Below are 22,211 nucleotides of genomic sequence, written 5' to 3' on the forward strand. Positions count from 1 at the left end.
TCCCATTTAGATGTAGACTATTAGGGCTCAGCTTTTGAGAGCGGCCATACAAGGGAGTTACTCCAAATGGACCCTGCTAATACAAAGCCCCCTTTCAGAGGGAAGCCTGAAATTTTTATGACCCTGCTGCTAGGAAGCACATCAACTTGTCACTGTGAAGATCTGCTGGGGCAAGACCTCATCACTCTATTAAAGAGCTCTGTGACCCTATTGATTTGAAGTATTTAAAGCAGGGGTGAAGTTCAAAGCAATTTCTTTTCTATACTATTACTCAGCCTCTCTGTGTCTTGGCTCTAAAACATCTGCTGTCAGTTCCTCTCTGGTGTCTGACTCTGGAATCTGTCACTGGAGAACAGAGTAGTTTTATTTAGAATAAATTGGATTCCTTTTCAGTTTTCAGCATTTTGTATTGTGATCAATGGTTTACACTCCTTCATGTGCCAGGAGACTTAACTGCCACTGTACCCTTTCATGTCTCTTCATGACTCAGCCGGAGCTTGCTCCTGAGGCTCTGTGATCGAATCTTTCCATTCTAACAGGTAAGCAGGCACCAGTTTTTCTAATTGGCCAATCAATAAAAATAATAACATTTCACTTTTGGAAAAGAAAATAAAAAAAGGAGAGGAGGGGGGGAAAAAATCCCAGAATGTCACTCTGGAAACAAAACCCTAACAGGATCTTTTATGATTATTTGCTCAGAGAGAAAAAAAAAAAGACACTAAGTAAACAACTCCATTATTTTTAAATGCCAGCAAGTAAACCTTATAGCTGGTTCTCCAAAGCACTTCAGAATAATGCAGGCTTCTCTACTTCTCTGCAGAAGCTACAAGCACCAGGACACCTTCTCAGTGCATAATAATACATCAGATGGGGTGTATTTATTACAGATGTGGTTACTGACACAGCAGTAGATATTAAAGGCTGCATGGATCACAAGATTAATATTCAGTTTGATGATGTCCGACCAAACAATTGAGATAAAAAAAGAGCAATGGATTGGAAATAGTTACAAAAATATTTAAGATAATGATGCATAGCAATAGAAAGAAATTAGGTAGGGTTTTCGTGTGGAAGATAATTATGTGCAGGATTACATGGAGCAAACCTATCTGTTTTCTTCATCAAGGGAACTAACTTCTGATGTTGTGAAAAATGCACCTTCTCTCAGGGGCCACTTTGTCAAATCGCTATTATGTTCCTACCCTGCCTGTTTTGGGTTTAGACACATTTTATCACATATTCTAACAAATTGCCTAATACAACTAAGATAAAAGGGTTATATTTCAGCAGACAGAAATGTGTCCATTGTTTTCAGCTGATTTGTACTGATTTACATTGCCCACGAATGTGCCCTGTAATATATGATGTCATCATTTTATTAATGCTGTTGTTTTACACAAAGCTCCTTTTAAAATTGACTGTGTTTCTGGGGGGAATGAATTATGTTTATTGCAAGATGGCAACTGCACAGTTTATTCAGCAGTATCTTTAAGAATCTAGACGTCTGAAGGCAGATGTACCTATTGCTTGTCAATCAAAATACATGTCCTTTGCAGCTCTGTATTTTCTTTAGTCAGCAAGGAAATCATGTTACTGCTGTCTGAGGTCAACATAAATGCACTAGCAGAATCCCTGCCAGAGAATTTTCAATAAAGAAGGCACCAAAGATGAGGAAGGAAGATAATAGTTTGTATTCTGCTCCTCTGAGGGAACAGATGATAAACAAAATTCTAAGCCATTTCTTCTATCTTTCAAAAAAAAAGGAGCTGGTAGAAGTCACTGGCAACAGAACACCATTACAAGCTGATATCATCTTGAGTTCATGCTGCTGAATATGTTGGCATTTACGGCACATTCTCCCAGGGCACATTTCAAAACGAAACTGAAACTTGATGGACCAACTGTACTCCATTAAAAAAATTATAAAAAGGCTTTTTCTTCCCCCCAGACTAAAGAAATGAAGAGTTTCAAAACACTATTTTCTGCCATATAAATCTACATGTTGAAGGTCAATCCGAAGACAACAAATCAAAGCATTTTTTTCTCATCCTTTATTTCAGATTATGAATGATGCAAGAATTTATAGAGCGTGCAAATTTATTACCGTGTTAATAGGTCCCCCTGTTTATATCCAGCAACATATGTTATATCCAGAATCACTAGGAAGCAGCAGCATTTTTAGGGATGGAGGGGGAGGCAATTAAAGAATTAGGCCTAATTACCGTGAAAAATCTCTGGAAGAAACATGCAGAAATCCTTTGCAGAAGATACACAAAGAGAATGCAGGGAAATATTCTTTAACATAACCACTGTTGTAAACTGTGTGTCTAATCCATGTGTTCATAACCAAAAGGCAAACACAATCTCAACTCAATAGCTCTTCTCATGTAATTAAATGAAAAGAAACAGAGAAAGAATTTGTGCCTGTGTAAAAATTTCCTCTCTCAGGGTCTTCATGGGCATCTTGTTTCTAACAGCAGAGCATGTACTGAACAAAACACTCACTAGAAAGCAGCTGGCATCTTATTTAATATAGGCTTCAGCCCCAGCATGGCAGCAGAACCACTTTGCAGTCACTGGTAAAGAGACAAGAGAAGAAAAGTAGAAACGGCTGCAGGAGAGGTGAACTGCTTCACCCAGGGAGATATTCAAAGGCACTCACGAGGATCCCAGGCTGCATGACAGCAGTTTGATAGAAAATGTAGAAAATGTCTCATTTAAAGTGTTTCCTGCAGGCATGTTAAAACTGGACTTGCAAATGTTTACCTTTTAGCAAACAAACAAGCAAGCGAGTCAAAACCTTGCTATCTTACAAGTGAAAACCAAGGTGTTTTGGGAAAATTAGGCACATGTCCCACCCCTTTATGCTTCTGTTCTTCTGTATGGACAGGCTTGTAGCTGCCCTTGCCTCCACGATGTACTCTCCTGAAAAGAGGGAAAGATGTTAGGTGCTATGAGAAGTGCGAAGTCAGAGTACAAGCATGAGGTAGCCAAATGGCTGGCTATGTAAGGCATCACAGTGAAATTTCAGAATCGAAATCTTAGCAATTTCAATTTCTGTATGGAAAAAACTCAACCATTTTTCATGAGAGAGTGTTATGACCAGCTCTATAATTTTCTCTTCCTATTAAAAGATGGAAATGAGATGCAGGAAGCAGAGTAGCTTCAGACTGTAGGACCAAGCACAAATATTGGGCTTTTAGCATTGGTTGCTATCACCAAAAAGGAGGCCAGTGGAAGATGCTTGCTATAATGGGAAAATGTATGGGGGCAACAGGGCTAAGCTCTGCTAACAGTATTCAGTAATTCAGTAACTCTTTAAATACAGAAATCACTGTCTCAATTTAGCTTTGCTAATGCTATGTATGACAGTGAGCGTCTACCAGGGAAGAATTTGTCCATGGTTGATTGGGTCCATGGGTCTCCACAGGCAGATCCTGAACCTACATCAATGGGCAGATAGATAACAGGTATGTCAGCCTCACTTCAGCAGGACTGCTCATGTCACAGTGAGTTCATGAGCCCTCACTCTTAAGTTGTTTTATATCCTAAATATTGATTTCCTTTATCTCTGTGTTGCCATATCCATCTTTGTTTTTAATCATTCTTCCTCTACAGGTGGGTTATCATTTTTCCAATGTCTGTGTATTATAAGCTTTGCCACCAACAGAGATAATATCTCCCCATTCTAGGTTGTTTAGTGTGAAACCTTCCCATCCTGAAGTATTATTAATCATGTTGTCATCACTTAAATAAATAATAATCAGCAACAATTATTTCTATTTTCACAAAACCACTAAAATAATAAAAAGCAAGGCTGATATTAATTATTAATAAATATGAAGGTGACGTGTTGTGTTATTTAATTTCTATCTTTCATCTGTATTACAGTGTCATCTAGAGGTGCTAGATAAGATGAGGGTATCTCTGTTTTAGGTTCTGCAGAGACTCCAGCTTAAATGACCCAGCGAGACAAAGAAGAAGCAGGTATGAAGGAGAAGGGCAGAGCCAGGACTAGAAACCAGACCTTCTGCCTCTGTTTGTCTCCCTGTGACCATGCAGAAGCGTGGCTTGGAAAGAGGACTCATACAGTCTTACCTCACCCTGTCTTTCCTCCCATCTGTCTGCGTTAGCCTGACTGAGCGACAGAGGATGCAGACCTGACCCGAGCCCAGAGGGGGAATTGAGCAGCCACACCGCTGACAGCCCTTCGGCACCTCTCCCTCCTCCCATGTTTCCAGCGTGGCCTTGTCTTTTCTGTGTTTTGAAGATGTGTCTTTTCCCTCCCCTGTTGCTCTGCACCCTGGGAACTGAGCTATACAGTGGAGGAGCCACACATTCCCTTAGCATAGACTGAGTCATTTTCCATCTGATTTCTTACAGACATGAAGTTTTTGCAATTGCAGCGTGTTTCTGTCTGTACCTGTCTGTGCATGTGCTTCCCTCCTTTTCTTTGCTAGCAGTTTCTAAACCTGTTTGTCACATTCAACTGCATTTGGCAGAGAGGCTGAGATTTGAAGACATTACATTTCTAGAAGGTTTTTGAAGAAGAAAACATCACCCTAACTTTACTTAGGAGGCAGGAGGCAGCTAAGATGTACCTTCAGTTCAGGGTCCACCAAGGCACATGTGCCTTGCCCAGCCCAACATGCAAGGCATGAACAAAAGAGACAGAGGAGAGGAATGTAGGACACTGGAGTGGTGGGGGATTTAGGGGTATAAATGTCTGGGCAATCACGTCCTTTAGTCCTGCTACTCAGAGAGTGATTTGTTTAATGTGGGACCTGAATGATTTGTATGTGTTATGTCCAAATGCAGCTGGATACCCTACGAGTCATTGTTTGTAAAAAGATACAAAAGAAAAGAGAGAGGAGTGAAGCCTCTGTATTCCCAAAACACAGCTCCTGCCCTGACCCACCCAATGTAGAAGCAGAAGATGATGCAGAACCGACGTCTTCAGACTGCTCCTCAGCAGAAGGGAGCAGAGCCTGGCAACAGTGAGTGACTTTACCCTTTGGGGATGTCCAGCCTGAGTGTGATGAAGAGCCCAGGCTCTGCTGTCTTAATCAGAGAGGTCTTCGGGCAGCCAGTTCCCCTGACATACATCAAGAGTTCTCCAAGATGTCCCTGTGTAGCCTAAGCCTGTGGGGCTCATCTAGCAACCTGTGCTGTGATCACTGACAGATCCAGGAACATTTAGTCCTCTTTGGTGCTGGAGACACTTGAATGATACCGAAAATGCACAAACAGCTGCTTAGAAACCTGGCCTCTTTCTTCCACAGGGGTGGAGAAATGTCATGGTTTCAGATTTGCCCCATCCGTCGTTCCCATGGTTTGAAAGCACTGGTGTATCTGTAGAAGGAGCAAAGCAAGCTGCTGTAGCACATGACCTTGTGCACTGAACTGCCAGCGTGTACTGAGTTGGACTCTGTGCTCTGTGATCAACAATAGGTTAATTGGGCAAAAAGGTCTGAGTAGTGTGGGCTGGATTTGTGCCACAAAAGTCACAGGCCAGCCTGTACTGCCAGGATTTGCAGGTGATTACACTTCAGAACCACTATTTCCAAATACAACAGGAAGGTATCACAATCCTTCCCCATTTTTGCAGAGATGAAGGAAGATTTGTACCATACATATTATCTTACTGGTAAAGGGGCTGGAAATCCACTGGTATGGCAGTGCAGATTAAAATGTTAACACATTTACTGCACAGCCTTTCCAGATGCAGTCTGAGGGTATTTCTGTGGGCAACAGACATGCAAGTCAGAGGCAGTTTGAGGAGGAGAGGGGCAGAAAGAGATCCTTGACATAATTTGGAATAACATTTGCAGACAAGGCAAATGAATGTCCTGCAACTGGACAAGCAGTTAAAAATCCTAAAAATGTACCCCATGTTTTTTCTCTCCACAGTATTTTCATAAGATGGGAAAATCGAAGGGAAAAGAAACACTCCTCTAGTCTATACAGTAATAGTAATATATTGGACAGTGATGATATAATGTGATAAATTCTCTTCTCAAAAAATTAAACTCCATACTATGGGTTATTCAGCAAAATCTGCACAAATACAATCCTAATATAAACCTTAAAATACACTTCTTAGCATGATAGCAAGTAGTGCCTCTCCTTTCCTGAAGTGTTAAGCTTAGTACTATTTTTTTGCATCAAGCAGCGTCACTACATATGGCTGCACACATAGTAGATAATAGATGAAATCACAGATAATAATCATAGATTTGTCTAGTCAAACTTGTTATTTTAGGAAAACTACAAATTACTAAAGTGCATTTCATTTGATGGAGTATTTTTTATTGTGCAAGAAGAGGGAAACTGCCCCCTGAGCAGTTACACCCATAACCAGGCACTTTTCTAGCCTGAGAAAGCTGTGTTTAACACTCCATTACATGGCTGGAAATTTTAATTTTGGGTGAGGATAAGTATCTTAGTTTTCAGTGATAACATTATGAATATTAATTTGTAAGGTTGAGCCCTGTATCTGTTTTTACTGACATTTACAAATTCATTGCTCTCTTCCTTCCTCTATTCTACCTCCTCAGCTCCATGCTCTCTTAAATCCTGTGCCTAAAGCCATATCAGCGCTTCCCTCTAGCTGCTGCCACTGTTCCCTCCACACTGTATTGCATCAATTTCTTCTTGGGGAAAATCTTACAAGTAAGATAGTGTGACTTTCCTTCTCCTTTCTCCCACTTCTTTTGCTTTCACAATACACACAGCCTTCTCTCTTATCTGCAGTTCTCCTCCAGACCTTCCACTTGCTGGAATAACAGCATCTCTTCACCTGCTGTCCCTTGCATCTATTACCTGTCCCAACCTTCATTTTCTTGTGAAAACTTAATCTTTCCATCTGCAGCCTCTTTGGTCTCTTCTGTCTTGCGTGTTTATAGGATAATAATATTTTCCCCTCTTTTACTAAAAAAACCCCACATTTGCCTCCTTTACCACCACTCCATCTATCCATCTCTAAACTAATTTGATGCAGTGTGCTACTGCTGTCCAGAGAGCCTCTCCTGCATGTCCAAAACCATCTCTCTTCACTGGATTATACCATTTGCTCTCTGTGAACTGCTCCCAGTGAAAATCTTGAACAACCTTTTCCAAACCACTCTCATCCTCTTTTTCAGCCACTTTTATGAATAAAGCCTTTTCCAAGATAATGTGACCACACTGGTAAATGACAATAAACCATGCGTCTTTCATTAGTGCAGCAGGGCTTGAGCTGGTAAGACCTGCCGGCAAAGATGGAGAAGATTTGCCCATGGCTGGCCTTAAAGGTCTTGAAATCTTCTCTTTCTTTAACTTCCTCAGCTCTCTTCATAAAACATATTCTGTAGAAGCTCTGTGTTACTTTCCTTCCAGGTTTCAAAGCAGCAGAGGCAGGTGATGAGTCACACTCAGGCCACCTTTCCTTCTCTTTTTACTCTAAACTCACTTCTGTTTCTTTGCCTTTCTATCCTGAGTTCCGACCATCTGTGCAAATCATAGTCCTGAGCTGTTTCTATGATGCATCCTTGTGAGGAGGCATGATCAAGGAAGATAAAACACAGGCTTTCATTTCTGCTGTCCCAAGTCCTCCTCACAGCCTTCTTTCTCTATCCTACCAGTCGTTCATATGTGTAATCCGGTTATGATGTTTGGCTCAGCCTTCCTCTAGACACCAACATCTGGGCTATGTTTAAGGCCTACAGAGTCTTTCTGCAGAACAGCCTTCAGACAGAGCTGTAGCAATCCCAACAAATCTCTAAAGCTGTTGCCCAGATCATGACAAAGCTTTTAGTATTTTCACTGATCTTGAGGAGTACAATATTATATTGACCCAAAATGCTGCCTCAAGATTATCTTCTCATCCCACTGCCCTGAAAACATCACCTCTCTCTCTGCATCTCCCCTTCTGATCAGCAGGTAATGCTAGCCTGCACTGCATACTTACTAGACTATCAAACAGAATCCTCCAAACCTTTTATGATGCCAGATTTGAGGGTTTTTTTGGGGATAGGGTGAAGGGTGAGGTATATCTCTCTAGTAAGTACTAGATACATACATTGTTTGCCTTCAAAATCTTATCTCATAATGCATCTACCAAAAAATCCTCACCATAGGAAGGCACTAGGGCTAAACTCACAAGTTAATGGCTTTCATTACCACTTTAAGGACTTAAATGTAAAATGTGGATCCTTAATAATTTTTCCTTAACCCCAGAAGATTCAGAATTTCCCCACATTTTGAGTTTGCTCATAAAGCAATTCCCCAGGTGCACTGGGCATACACGTACTATGTATTATCACAGCAGAGCTGAGCAGAGCAGAGTGTGCCTCATACCAGAGTCCAGTGGATTGCTCCAGCCTGTTGAATCTACAAAGCCTGAAGTGTTGTGACCATCTCAAAGACAAAGAGCTAGTGGCAGTTTACTTTCTTTGAACCAAATAGCACAGACAATGAACTTGGGATACAGAAGACCCGGGGTCAAAGCTGCACTTCACCTAAGATAATCTAGGTAAACTATATTTTTTTCTGTAAGAATATAAACTTTGTCCATCTAGGACCTAACTAATATTTAGTACGGTCATGCAGGCAAAACAATTTTAACAGAAAAAGTAAGGAAGTGCCACTATGGGATACCATATGGCTTAACAATTTGAGAGGTGTCTGATGCTTTAAGCCTAGAAAAGGAATATGAATATAGATGCCTAACAGTTCAGATGAGGCTGAATGTAGCTGTTGATTTCCAAATCAAGGTTTTCAGCACATCAGCAAATAGGAAGTTCATGTGTGAAACCATATATTTCACCTTTATAGTGGTTTTAATAAAAAATTAAATTAAATTGGAGATTTCAACAGAAAGGTCAATGGGAGTATATGCAGAAGTATAGAAAGGAGAAATATTTAATCCCACATTACTGTTGTAAGCTTAATAATAGCATGAAGAACTGAGGTAAAAACTTCCCTAACAAGTAAGGCACTAATCCTAGAGGTACTGTTACTCTTATTGGCATCTTTGCTCCTCTCTCTGAGCTTCTCAATCCCAAAAAACCTTTTGCTCTCATAGGTGCTGCCTGCAGCCAAAAAGGCTTTCTGGTGAACCCACAGCTGCTTGTGTAATTCTGTATCAGAGTAGATTCAATTCATTTTGTCTCATTTCTGTTTACATGCTGTCTATAAATGACTGATGAGACTCTGGAAGGTTCTTGCTAGCTGTAGGGGTTTGTGGGATAATAATTTCAAATTAATGCTTGGCTTGGAGCTGATTTTTATATACTCAAGAGCAAGTTTTTCATTCCTTGTATCTGGTCTGTTCTAGTTGAACAGGGATGTGCAGGGAGTGTTTCTGTTGTCTGGTTGGTTGAGCTTAATCTTTGAGCAGGCTTTTAGGACAAACTCTTGCCATGGATGAGCTGGAAGTTCATGTGTATGTTATAGTCTTCACTCAAAGTGTGTGTCTTTTTTAGGCAAGAGTTTCATCCAGTAAAATCATAGTCAAGAACACCTGCAGAAAAATAAATACAAAAGGATTGCAGTGAAGTTATTTTTACAAAAGTTTCCAAAAATTATTTTTTACTCTCCACTCTTGAAAGCTGTTTTAATCAGGTTTCTGAAATCCCCACTAGTGTTACATTGCTACAGATACAGCAGAAGCACCAAAATTAGTGGCCGAGATGCACACAGAAGTAGCACTGGTGACAGCAACAGACAAGCTTTAATGTGGAGATGGACCTTAATTTTAATTAAGGTTTTACATAGTGAGAAAGTGCATCTCATAGAGGCAGCGTTCTTACGTAAACATTTGCAATGTTTATCCAATATCCATTTCTGTAAGGGACCTAATAATAGCAGAGGGTTAAATATTGAAATTGCATATATTTGTGTAATCTACCTAATGCTAATACTATGTTTAATCAGAGCTAAAATGTATTTTTAAACTTACTTTACTATAATTCTTTTAAATTCTCTCTCTGCATGCTGCTTCTCTCCTGAGCATCTTTGTTTCTCCTGTTGCACTTCAAACTAGATCAGGCATGTGCTTTTGAAGCAAGTTGCCCTCATTTACCACCCTTGCTTTGCAAAGCAGCAATATCTTGGATGATATGATCTGGCTTATTTATACATTGAACTGAGCTGTAAGATGAGCTCTGGAAGAGCATTCAATATCACGATCAGGCTTTCAATATCAGATCTAGTTTTCAGAATGAGACTAGAGCTATTCTAGGGCAAAAGACTTGAAGGGTGTATACTGTGGATACAGGGTAAGCATCACCAGTTTCCCTCCGCAAGCCCTCTCCCTCTGGGCCACACTTGTTAGCAAGTGAGGAGAGCCCAAGAGAGTCAGATGCTTCCTGGGGTGCAAGACCCCAAATTGCTGCAGAAACACCCGAGTAAAGAGGTTAAATGTTATGAAACACGCAGGTGATGTCGCACTCAGACTTATTTGCCCTGCAAACACTGTGTACTGTTTAAATTAATAGATATCTAATAGCCTTGAATATCGTTGATGAGATCCCATGATGTGCCTGAAGAGGACCACTAGTGAAGAATAGTGGTGGGAAGACACAAATGTGCCTGAACCATCCACTGCCAAGGACATGCAGGTTAACTTCCCTTAGGCAGGCTGCAGAAAATGGGCTCAGACATTTGCAGGGTTTGCCAAGTCCTTCCAAAATATTTTACAGGTATGTGTTGATGTCTTTTACTAGTTGTTTTGTATGCTCAGCTCTCTGTCCTGGGAAGTCTGAGTTTATTAGACATCCATTATAATTGACACATTGTTGCAGTAGGGGTGAATAGATGCATTAGACAGATGATCTTAATTGGCTTTCATCCAAAAGAATTAAAATAAAAAGACAGCTGAATTTCATTCACATTTTCAATTAGTAAAACTTCCTTTCATTATTATAATGCCTGCTGAAACAGCAGCCACATCAGGGTGACAAATCCCGTTATCATGCTTTCTGCAATTGTCTTCCAAAAAGGCGTCTATTGAAAGCATTGTCTGAGCGTGTGTATAATGCTGACAATCAAGCTCTGCTCAGAAAGCTGGGGGAGGGTGTCTGACTGTGATCTATATAGAAATGCATTTCTTTCCCGTGCTGCTGGTTCTTCAGTGCTGTGTGCTTGCACTGGGGCAATGTGCTCTGACAGGCTATGCGTACTAACAAGATCAATCACTGAGCATTAGCAGAATTCTCATGCTTTCCACCTATTTTTCTTCCCTTTCTTTATTGAGCGTGATCCTCTGCAGGTGTTATTTGTTTGTCAGACTGTTACATAGCAAATGTGGAAATAATTTTTTTTTAGGGAGTAGATAACAGCTGAACTCATATTGCAGACAATGGTTTCACACTGAAGTACTAATCAAAAAGAATGTGAAAATAATTCTTTAGGCATTAGAGGAAGAAATAAATGGCTTCTTGGGGGTGGGGAGCAAACAAAGGGGCATTAGGGTGTTGGTTTTTTAAATCCTTTTTGAGCAGCTAACCAACCTAATAAGCTTGTAATGACATCCCAGATTCTTAGCTTAGCCAACTCACCTAACTTAACCAGACAAAATGATATTATTTATTTGTTCCATATGTGACACTGAAGAGAAACATGTGGGTAACCAAGAAAATCAGTGCATCTGGGACTTGTGTTATCCAGTTTCCTTTCATTCAGTTATATGCCGAGAGCCAAACGTGTTGCCTGAGGGTTGTTTTCCTTTTATTTATTTAACTATTTACTTATTGAATTGTTCCAACTTACGTAATTTCCTACATCATCTAACTTTTGACAGTCATGTTCTCTTATATCATCCCACCTGAAACTACACATGGATCACAACCATCACATTAGGGTATGATGTTCAGATTTCCATATGCAGAAGCTGGGATCCATTAATTTCAAACATCCTAACAAGGTATAGTCGATCAATGCCAGAAATTCAGTTAACAGACTGAAATCTTGGCACTCTGATGCCACAAGATTCCTGCAAGTGACAGCCCTTGCAGAGATGAGGGGCATTAACACCTATGGTAAAGTCTACTTCATCTTTCCATGAGGATCTCGAATCTCTAATCTTTTGAAACTGTCTGGTTCATGGATTCCTCATGATTTTGGCTGCCACTGCCTCTGCAATTTTATCTGCCTAAAGTCAGCCACTGGGAATTTCATGGGTAGTACCTGTGGTTTTACTGTGCCATAGCTGTACCAGTTTCAGTTACAGCATAAGCATGATGGATCTCAGTGATGCTTTACGGACAGACAGACAAAATTATATGCATCAATTTAAAGGATTGGTCCTAAATTATATTGTTCTGTACTGAAAACACATCCCCCGCTCATACTTCAAAGCCCCTAGGGACAGGTGAGGTGATCATTACTCTCCTGGGAGCTGGCTTTCCTCCTCAGTGCAGAAGTATGCTATAGAGAACTCAGGCAGAGACACATCACTGGTGGAAGGAAGGCTGTGAGGCAGCAGAGAAAGCCAGCAAGTCAAGAGGCCTTTTTTTCAACAGCCTGCCTCCTCTGCAGTCTTGCAGTTCCCAGTGTCAACATCCATGTTCCCCTAGTTATTACTATTATAAATTTTCACAGCAGTAATTCCCAGAGCATCTGTGAGCACACTTTCCACTCTCCTTCACAACATCTTCTTTGAAGAGAAGAGCTCCAAGCAAAATGGGTGGAATCCTAATTACCATACTTGGTGAAAAGACAGAAAAAAAGAATGGTAGGAAGAGTGGCACCTTGCAGGGGTATCAAGAACCAGACTTGGTTCAACCTCCCACAGAAAAGCAGCTCTATTTCTGTCAGTACCCCTCGGCCATGCTGTCCTTGCACATTGGGACAACACCCCCCTCACTGACTCCTGCGTCTGCCGGAGATAAGGCACTTTGCAGCAGGCTCCTGCTATCTCAAGTTATGCAGAGGAGTATTTCCCCAGGACGACTCCTTCCAATGACATTTCTGATCAGCAAGTTTGCTGTCACCTAATTTATACAGCTCCACTGGGACATGTCATTCATTTTCATAAAGTATTGTTCTTCAGTTGGAAGATGCTAAGTAAATGCAGTTACTGCCTGAAGAAATGAACTCCACATTATTTTCAAATTAATGCAGTTGGTACTTTTTTTTTCCCCAGATTTTTTGTTCTTTGTCTCACATGCCTAGAAAAATTCAACACAACTGGGCCCTATCAGGCTGGAAGAGTTCCTCAATCCCAGCCCTACCAGTTTTGTTTTCCACTTTTTCATCTGGCTGGCCGTCTCCGAAGGATTAATTAAGCATTAATTTAATATCTGTCAGCATTTCCATTAAGTAAAACCAAGACAATTTTGCTCTTGGTCAGGTTTCTAGTAAGAAAGAAAATGTGTTTATTTTTTAATGACACACTGGAGCTCCCGAAGTTGCTGTAAAGCATTCTTTATAAAGTGTGAAATGTAAAAACAAAAGAATAAACCAAAGCTTAAAACTAAAACCACTAAGGAATAATGATGAAAAGGAAAGAACGCAAGCCATTTCTCATCCTTCCTACTAGAGACGCATTTTATAGCTAATGCATTTAATGAGTCAACATTGACTTATATTGCCTGAAAGCTCACTGAATTATTGAGTATCTGTGGTATGGATTATATGGAAAAAATAGTTTGAAATGGCTTTTTCCTCTGTGCAAATTTAATTTTATTTATATTCAGCTACAGTTATTTTCTGAGGTTGTTATTAGACAAGTTCATCTTTCCTGTATATTTTAAAAAGCTGATGTGGTTTAGTAAAAAATAGACTTTTTATAGAAGCTTTAGAAGCTCTGGGGTTTGAAAAACACCTGAGGAAAGCTTAACTGAAAGAAAGACAAAAGAATAAATCAACAACAGCAACATTTCTCTAAGACACATGTCTACTAATTTACACTGAATAAAGCGTCTGCCATATACTGGGCTTTTTTTCAGATGGATAAATATTGACTTGGTTTGATTTTTTTTTTATGTCCTCTAAATAAATAATAACAATCTGAATATTTTATTTTTTCCCTTGGGTAACAGGAGGGCACACTTCTAGTGAACAGAGATGAAGAGGGAGCTGCTCCAGGCACAGGTACCACGCACCCTTCGCTGCAGACCTGTTTATTAGATTTTCAACTTCCAGTCTTAGGTGGTAGATTGATTTGGCAGAGATTAGATAGGAGGTGGAAAGGAAAGCTATCTTGTTATCCATTTCCCATATGATGATTTAACATTGGCTTGGCACTGTTCTTTAGTGCCCTGCAAACAGTTTTCCTAAAAGGATGGTGTCTGCAGCTCATATGCAGAGCTTTCTGATAGCTCTGCTTCACAGACATTTCTCTGAAAACCTGGCCGTGGATGACACAACAGTGGGAGCCATATTAGCAATATCATGCTTGTCAAACACAGCTTTGAGAAATATTACTTGTAATGCTGGCTAGTAAACAAATCCATTTTGTGAAAAATGTTCAGGTTTCAGAATGTGATTTTGTTCCACATCAGAATGAAAATGAGAGCTGTCAAACTTTTTTTTTGGTGGAGGGAAATAAAGATCCTGGGGACTGGCCAATAACTGAATTGTCAGGATGTGCTCCTGGGACATGGAAATACCAGAACTCAGTCTCTGTTTCTTGAGTCTGCAAAACACTCTTGGTTCAGAAAAAAAACCCAACATTTTCTCATGAAAATTCATGTCATCAACACTATTGCTACCAACTTCAGTTATTAGCCACCTAGTAACTGGTTGTCCATCTAGTCAGAACAGCTAACCTATATACCGCGTTCTGCGGTTCTCCACTGTTCCTGCCTGCCTAGTTAAACCTTTGTTCCTGCTAATCCATCTGGTGCTTCTTCAGTGAACCAGAGTTACTAAACAACAAGTTTTGCTGCCACAGCCAAACACATCCATCACCTTCATTTTAACCATACTGTCTTCTAGGGCTGTACGCCCCAAGTGGCACGTGCCTCACAGTGGGCAAAGCAGAAGACTCTTGTTCTTGGGTGCAGCTCTCAAAAATCATAATACATATGTTAACATGGCTCTCATGCTCCAGGAAGACTTGATTTCACTGGACCACAGCCTAAAGAAATGCGGTTTGGAGCAGAAAACCCATATGTATCTGATTACTAGGTCTCCATCTTTCAAACCATGTTCTTGTCCTCTGCGATCAATTCCTGAAAAGAAATACTCGTTTGCTTAGCTTTCATAATCTTAAATCAGTGATGCTGCTCTCATCCATCAAGCTAGTCTGGTGCACTTTGCAGAATAAAGGTCTTTTATTGTAAATTCCATTCTAAAATGAAATAACCATATTTCCATTTGGGGAGTGATTACATATTGTAAAGACATTTCCCATTCTGAGAGTATGACACAGTGGAGCCTCAATTCCTCTGGTCACTGCCATAGTGCAAATAACAGGGCAGAAGCAGCTAAGACCCAGAGCTGCTGCTGGCGTAATAGTAGATTCATCTGTGTAAAAATTGCTGACAGAAAGGGCGCAGTTACAGCACAAGCGAAATATTAAAACCCCCAAACTTTCATTAGCAGGAATTAATTCACACAGTCTTCCCAGGCCTACTGCACATGCTTATGAGTTGTGTAAATAAATATCACTGTCCTTCTGCTGTAGCTGGGGAGCTTGATATAGTTTAGAGATCAGCCTGTGGCTATGGGAAGCACTGGGAAGAGAGTCCCAAATGCTCTGCTCCCCAGCCCATGCTCTAAGCACCGCAGCATGCTGCCACACTACAAAGCATGAAATGAGACTGTCAGACAGCCTGGCATTACAGTGTATGAAGGGATATCCTAGCTCAGGGCACAGTGACCAGCTAGCAGATATGATAAAACAAATCTCAAGAAACAGAGGAAAAGTCATATCAAGTAGGTGGCTGTATCTTATGTGCCACACTTAAAAATTCCTTTTCTCACGAAGGTGTTAAAAGTTAATCCTTCAACCAAATGCTCCCTGCAAAGGAGCAAGAGGTTGTGCATAAGCTTGTGAGGGCAACACCTTGCAGGGCTGCTGCAGAGGGCTAAAGGAGCAAGCAAGGACTTGGGAGACACAGGGAGCCACCCTTACCCCTTCACTCTGCTTCACAGCAGAGGAAGGAGCCACATCACTTTAAAACACACTCATAAGGAGTCACATTCACTCTTGCAGCCTTCACAGCCTTATCACCAGTCAGGACATTAAGACCCATTACCCCAGTGACCAGAGGTCTCTCTCCCTGGTAGCAACACAGGGGTGAGGCAGAGGCGAGGTCCAGGAGCTCTCCAGAGGCTGAGGTGAGGGCCAGGAGCTCTCGTTTCCCTGCACAGGTCCTTTGCTCCTGTAGCGGCTGCTCATACACCTGAACTGCAGGAGGGCTTTGGCTGTTTAACGCACAAACTGTTGACCACACAGGCAGACCAGCACAGGCCTTGGCAGGTGCTGGGGCCTCACCCACCTTCCCCAAGGCCATGCTCGACGGTGTTCAGCTTTACATTGCTGACATGGGGCAGCTTTCAGGAACTCGGTGATGTAATCTCAAGTTTCTTTCAAACCATAATGCAGTCATTAACCTTCCACATGGGCGTCAACAAATGCAGTGCTGGAGGGCTCCTGTCAGGTCTCCATTTTATTTCCACAAGGCCACCATGAAGGTGCACGCTTATGCGAAGTCCCAGGCTCACTCACCTGGCCTTTAGGAGAGATGGCTGGACTAAAGGTTCAAGTAAGGTCACTGTAGCTGCTGACTGATCAAGCCATTTGTGCAGTCACCCCCCAAGGTCTAATGGGACCTTTGATCTGAAGACCTTATTGTAGAAAAGCACCTAAACTGTTTCACAATAAAGGTCCAGTCTAGAAATGGAGAGCCTCTCTCCAAAGGAACACTGTACTTCTGGAGCACTATTTACCTCTGTTTCTGTCTATTTTAGCTGGTTTGCTTTAGATTGTAGTGGTTTTTAATAATATCTTACCTCACTCTCCCCATGGTTGAACTGTAAATGGAGAGTGGCAATATATACATGACACAATAAACATGCTCCTACACCAAAACCACATGCTGAAGAAGGCTCATTCCGAGGTTTCCTAAAATTGCACAGTGAACAAAACTTGATGTAAAATTTTGCGTTATACTTGTATAATGTTGCTGGTTTAGCAGAAATACGGTTAAAAATACTTTCATACAAATAATCCTCATTTAAGAATTCATCTACTTCTTTTAATTAAGACAACACTGCTTCACCTGTGGCTAGAGGAGTCCAGTTGAATATGATGTTACCTCCCAGGTACTCACTTTTGGGCCAACGTTGTGTTGCCTGCCTTCCTCCTTTCCATCAACCAGTATACACATCTTGGTGGAAGAACAAAGTTTCCTGCTCCAAGCCAGCCCTTGACACTCTGAACAGCATTAGCTGCGGGGGGACAGCCTGACACTGACCCACCATGCTGAAGCGCCAAGGAGAGAAAGAGAAGAATTAGCAATACAAATCTGTTTGGTCACTGAGAGTATCTGAATGGTGACTCTTGTTTTAATTTAAGACTATCCTGAATTCTATCATAAGGTAGGCAATCATTTCTAAATGCTTTGTAATCACCACATATTTGAAGTATTTTCTGAAGTATTTAACTTGACAGCTTTATTTGACATTTTAAATGATTGTTTCTCCTCATCTTAATGTGTTTGTTACTATACATCATTTTTCAAAAAGAAGGAGTCAAAATAATTGCAATACTTTAAAAACAAATGAAGGGATGGCCTTTGCCACAGCAGGAAACACAGACATTAATTCTGTGTACATCAGACTGCCCAAAAATTCATTGTGTTTTGGACAGGTAAATATCACGTTTCAAGCATAAGTTGCAACAGGCAGCCCTTTTGGATCCATACAATAAGGGACTTATAATATTAGCAAAAAAATAGTAGCTGTTATTAACAAGTAGCATGGTCCACCACCCGGCAAGACTCTTTAGGCCTTGCTACCCTAAGGTGGTTGCAATGCTGCCACTTCCTGAAGGCAACATGCATGACTAGCTATTAGTCAGAAGTGGATCCAATTGATTCTTCATATAAATCTATGTACTAAATACTGGAATAATACTAAGGGAGGATAGAATGCATTGCTGCTTTTGCCTTGTTTTTGTTGTTATCAGGACTAATTTAGGCTAATGTTAAACCCTTTGCATTTCCCCTGGTTTCTTTATCACCAGTTGATAACAATTTACTGAAGCATATTTGGTTGTAACATTCTTTTTCTAAAGAGCATGGTGATGCTCTTTTATTAGCATAAGCACTTAAACTGTGTCCAATATCTTAAAGCAATTTACACAAATCATAATCACAATCACTTGAGAATTTTATTCTGAAATTAATGCTTTAAGAGTTTTGATTAATTCAGTAATTTCAAGATTTCTGCTTTAAATACTTCAGCAGTGTGCATTAGCAATCTTTGTCATCCGTGGCATATAGCGTACGTGACACTTACGAAATCTCAGCACTGAAATGCATCCACAGTTTAACCTAACACCAAGCAGCAGCAATGGTGATGGAAATGACCCAAGGTACTACAGCATTCAGAGATGATTCTTAGTCTAGGAACCTGTGAAGATGCTGTGAAACTTGATGTCACCAACTTCAGTCCCACCGAAAAAGTAACTAAATCCACCACAAATTTACTCTGATCAGAAAAACATGAACTTTACGTGCAGGATAGGTCCCACACAAATCCAAAAAATGCCACACCCTTCTGCTTCACTCTCTCCTTCGACCAGGACTAGTCAGCCAAAAGTTGGTGGAAGCTGTTTGGTTTCACTGCAGGGCATGATAAGGACAGACACTAACCAGTATTTAACAGTACTTACCAAGTGCCTCCACGCCTCTTGTTTTCAGCCTCAGCAGTGGCAGGTGTCCTTTTGACTTCAGTTTCCCAAGTTCAGGGAAGATGATGTGAAATGTTGAGGTGTATCACAACCTGACTGAGGTTTTCTGGCTTGTTATTTGCAATTATCCCAACAGCTGTCAGCATTCCTCACATGAGGTCTGCTCTGTGGCACAGTGAATGCAGTGGAAAGGCCTATAAGGACATTTCATTAATCCTCCAGCTATAGCACACAGCCTTCCTGGGGAAACAAGAAATGTATGGGAGAAACCTCTCAAACACTAGAGAAGGTCTTGTTTTTTCAGATATGAGGACACCATGGACGCCAAATGAATGCAAGCCACACAACATTAATGGCTGACATGCCGTTAAAGATGAGTTTTGTGGCCAACAGATCATGCAGAATACAGCAAGGAGAACTATGACACCTCCTTCCAGTTTTTGGCTATGGGTTTTCAAGGTGTGCACCTCAGGGTTTGTGTTTTACGCATCAGAGCACATACCCATTTGGTACACGGGCGGCAAAGGGCCAAGGGCAGAGTTAAAACTCTGCCTCTACAATCTGTGATCTCAAGAGATGCATTTGAAACAACTCAAAGACCTCCAAAAGCACCCAAGAACATAGGAAATAAAAACTGTACAGCAGTAGTCATAAAAGACAGCATATGTGGTTTAACTGAATTTGTCTGGAGTCCAATTAAGCAATAAGACATGCTAGGGCGTGTCATATTACTGGGCCATTAATGCAAGTCTCTGGAGCACTGTGAGGCACAAGGCCAAAGAGAAGTGCATTAATGGCTCAGTAATACAAGCTTCATCATGTCCCTTTTTTTTTTGGAGTATGATAATGTTTGTCTTTTGAAAAGAAAGAACAAGAAAACATACTTGAAAAATTTGGAAACAAAAATCAAATTTTTGTGTGAGCGCTAAGCAGAAAGGAAGGTTGCACCCCACATGCCATAAATTGGGAGATGTGGGATGGAAGACTTTGTTGGCTGCCTGGAGCTTCTTGTTACACTTCAGGCATCTCTCTGATAATCACGTAGGGATCCCTACCTTAGTTATCCTTAGTTTCCTAACCTCTGACTGAGTTTGCTCGGCTTTTGAGTGAAACAAAATCTAGCCAACATTTGAGGTGGAAAACCGGAGGCAATTTATAGTGCTGAAAAATTTTTCCAAAAATAGGTGGAAATATGTTAAATAACATTTAAAAAATTAGACTCTTAAATCACCACATCCAGATAACATACTAGTAAGTGTTTTCAAATTGCTGGCCAAGAAAATCAAGGCATTGACTGTCATTTTTTGTATGGGATACTGGAAAGATTGTATAGGACTACTGGAAACCTTATGTTAGAGCAATAGCCAAGTAATCCGGTTGGTGTGACATCAAAACTCAGGCAAATTAATGGACCAGCAAACGAGGGGTTCAATCAATACAGATTTAAATGGTGATAATAAATAATTATGTCAATCAATATGGTTTCATGGAAAATACATCTTGTCAAATTCATTTAATCATGGTTTTGATGAAATTACTATATACATTGATAAAAGTGGCTGCATTGACTTAATACATTTAGACTGAATGCACTTCAGCTTAGTATCACAAGAATATGCTGATTAAAAATTAGCATCATACAACATCAATATTTCAAATACTAAATGGATTAAAACTAGACTATATGACAGAATTCAGAAAAACACTGTTAATGGGCTTATCTATCCAATTAAGAGGGCTTACAGTGGGATCTCAAAGGTGGTGAGTGTGATGATGTGGTTCAATAATTTTATAAATAAGTCAGGGGAAATAAACACTGCTGAGGAGAATTAATAAACAAACTAGAGAATAAAACAAACTAGAACACTTAGTTAAACTGAAATAAATTAAACATCATGTACTTTAATAAAGTCAAAGATACCTAAAACTTCCAGAGAATGCCCTGAATGCCTGCACTCAATCTACCCGATATGCACAGAAATGTCTAAGCTGAGTGCCAAATAAAAAGACAAAATAGAGAAATATCTAAGGTCCCAAGGCAGTCTGATTTATTTTGCGTTTACCTGGGGTCTATCATAAACTTGAACTTCCTTCCTGTCTGCCCACTAAAGGTAGTTTCCTAAATTGTGCAAGCATGTCCAATAATTCTTGCAAACAGGAGAGGGTGCTTACGGTTCCTGATAATCTAAGTGGACCTTTCTACAGAAAAATGCCTCTTTTGCACATACTGACTTTATATAACAAACCACTTTTATTTTCAGAATGGATGTAGGCTGATTTTGACTCATATTATTAATCTCAGTTCTTCCTTTTTTTTCTAGTGCTGGCCTTCCCTTACCACCTTCAGTAAAAAGGCAGGGACTGAAACCAACAAAGTGGGAATAGCAGGTACTGTTGTACTGAGGGTAAAAGGGTAAAATGTCACCAAAGCAAGGTCACCTTCTCCAGTGCAAAGCCTTTAATTGGCACTCCCCTTTTTTCTGTAAAAAACACAAATGGGTGCCTTGTATGATGTATCATCATGTGACAGTGTTTGAGCTACTGTTAATGAAAAAGTTCAACACCCATGTCATAGCATTGCTCTGGCTGGGGTAATAAGGTCACATCTAAGTCTAGGGAGCTGGCAGGATTTAGAGTGACACGTTCAACAATCTCAAAACAATTAAATACTAAAACCTCAGTATTTCCAGCCTTATGGGAAAAACTCTTTTGAAGTCAGTCTCCAGTGTCTTCCTCCTCTAATCTAATCAACATTGGTACATTTTTGACTAAAGCTTGTCTCTGTACATCACCTATCATAACCTGAAGGCACAAAGAGATCAGTCAAGCTGCATCCCAGAGCTGAGTATCCCACAACACCAGGACCAGATGAGACCTTGATGGTGGCTGTCACATATTATGGAGTCTGACGCCAGCTGACTTACGTCAGCTGATTCTACCTCACGCCTTTTTCAAAGGTCCTTTGATTTGGTATTGCTCTTGGTTTAAGGGGAGTGCAACAGGTAGGTTCTGATTTCTGGAACAAACTTTTTTCTTAGATTAGTGACATCTAGCTAAAAGGAAAATAATAAAAAAAAAATTTCTTACAGTCACGTTCAGAGAAACACTCTCAAAAGTTGTGTCTTTCTTTAATTTTGGCTGTTAAAAGCATTTCATCATCAGCTTCCTTCTCCATTCTCAGCAAGCCTTGGTTACTCTAGATTGCCACCTTCTAAGATCCAATTACTGTCTCTCATTTTCACTGCAAGGTTTCACTCTCTACAAATGAAACCTGGAGAATAGACTATGACTGAAAAGCAAACACCGTTAAGTAGAGAGAAATAATAAAAATCATACTGTAAGATTAGAAATGCCGACACAAAAA

This window comes from Leptosomus discolor, chromosome 5, assembly GCF_034619465.1.
Source record: "Leptosomus discolor isolate bLepDis1 chromosome 5, bLepDis1.hap2, whole genome shotgun sequence".
NCBI classification, from domain to species: Eukaryota; Metazoa; Chordata; class Aves; order Leptosomiformes; family Leptosomidae; genus Leptosomus; species Leptosomus discolor.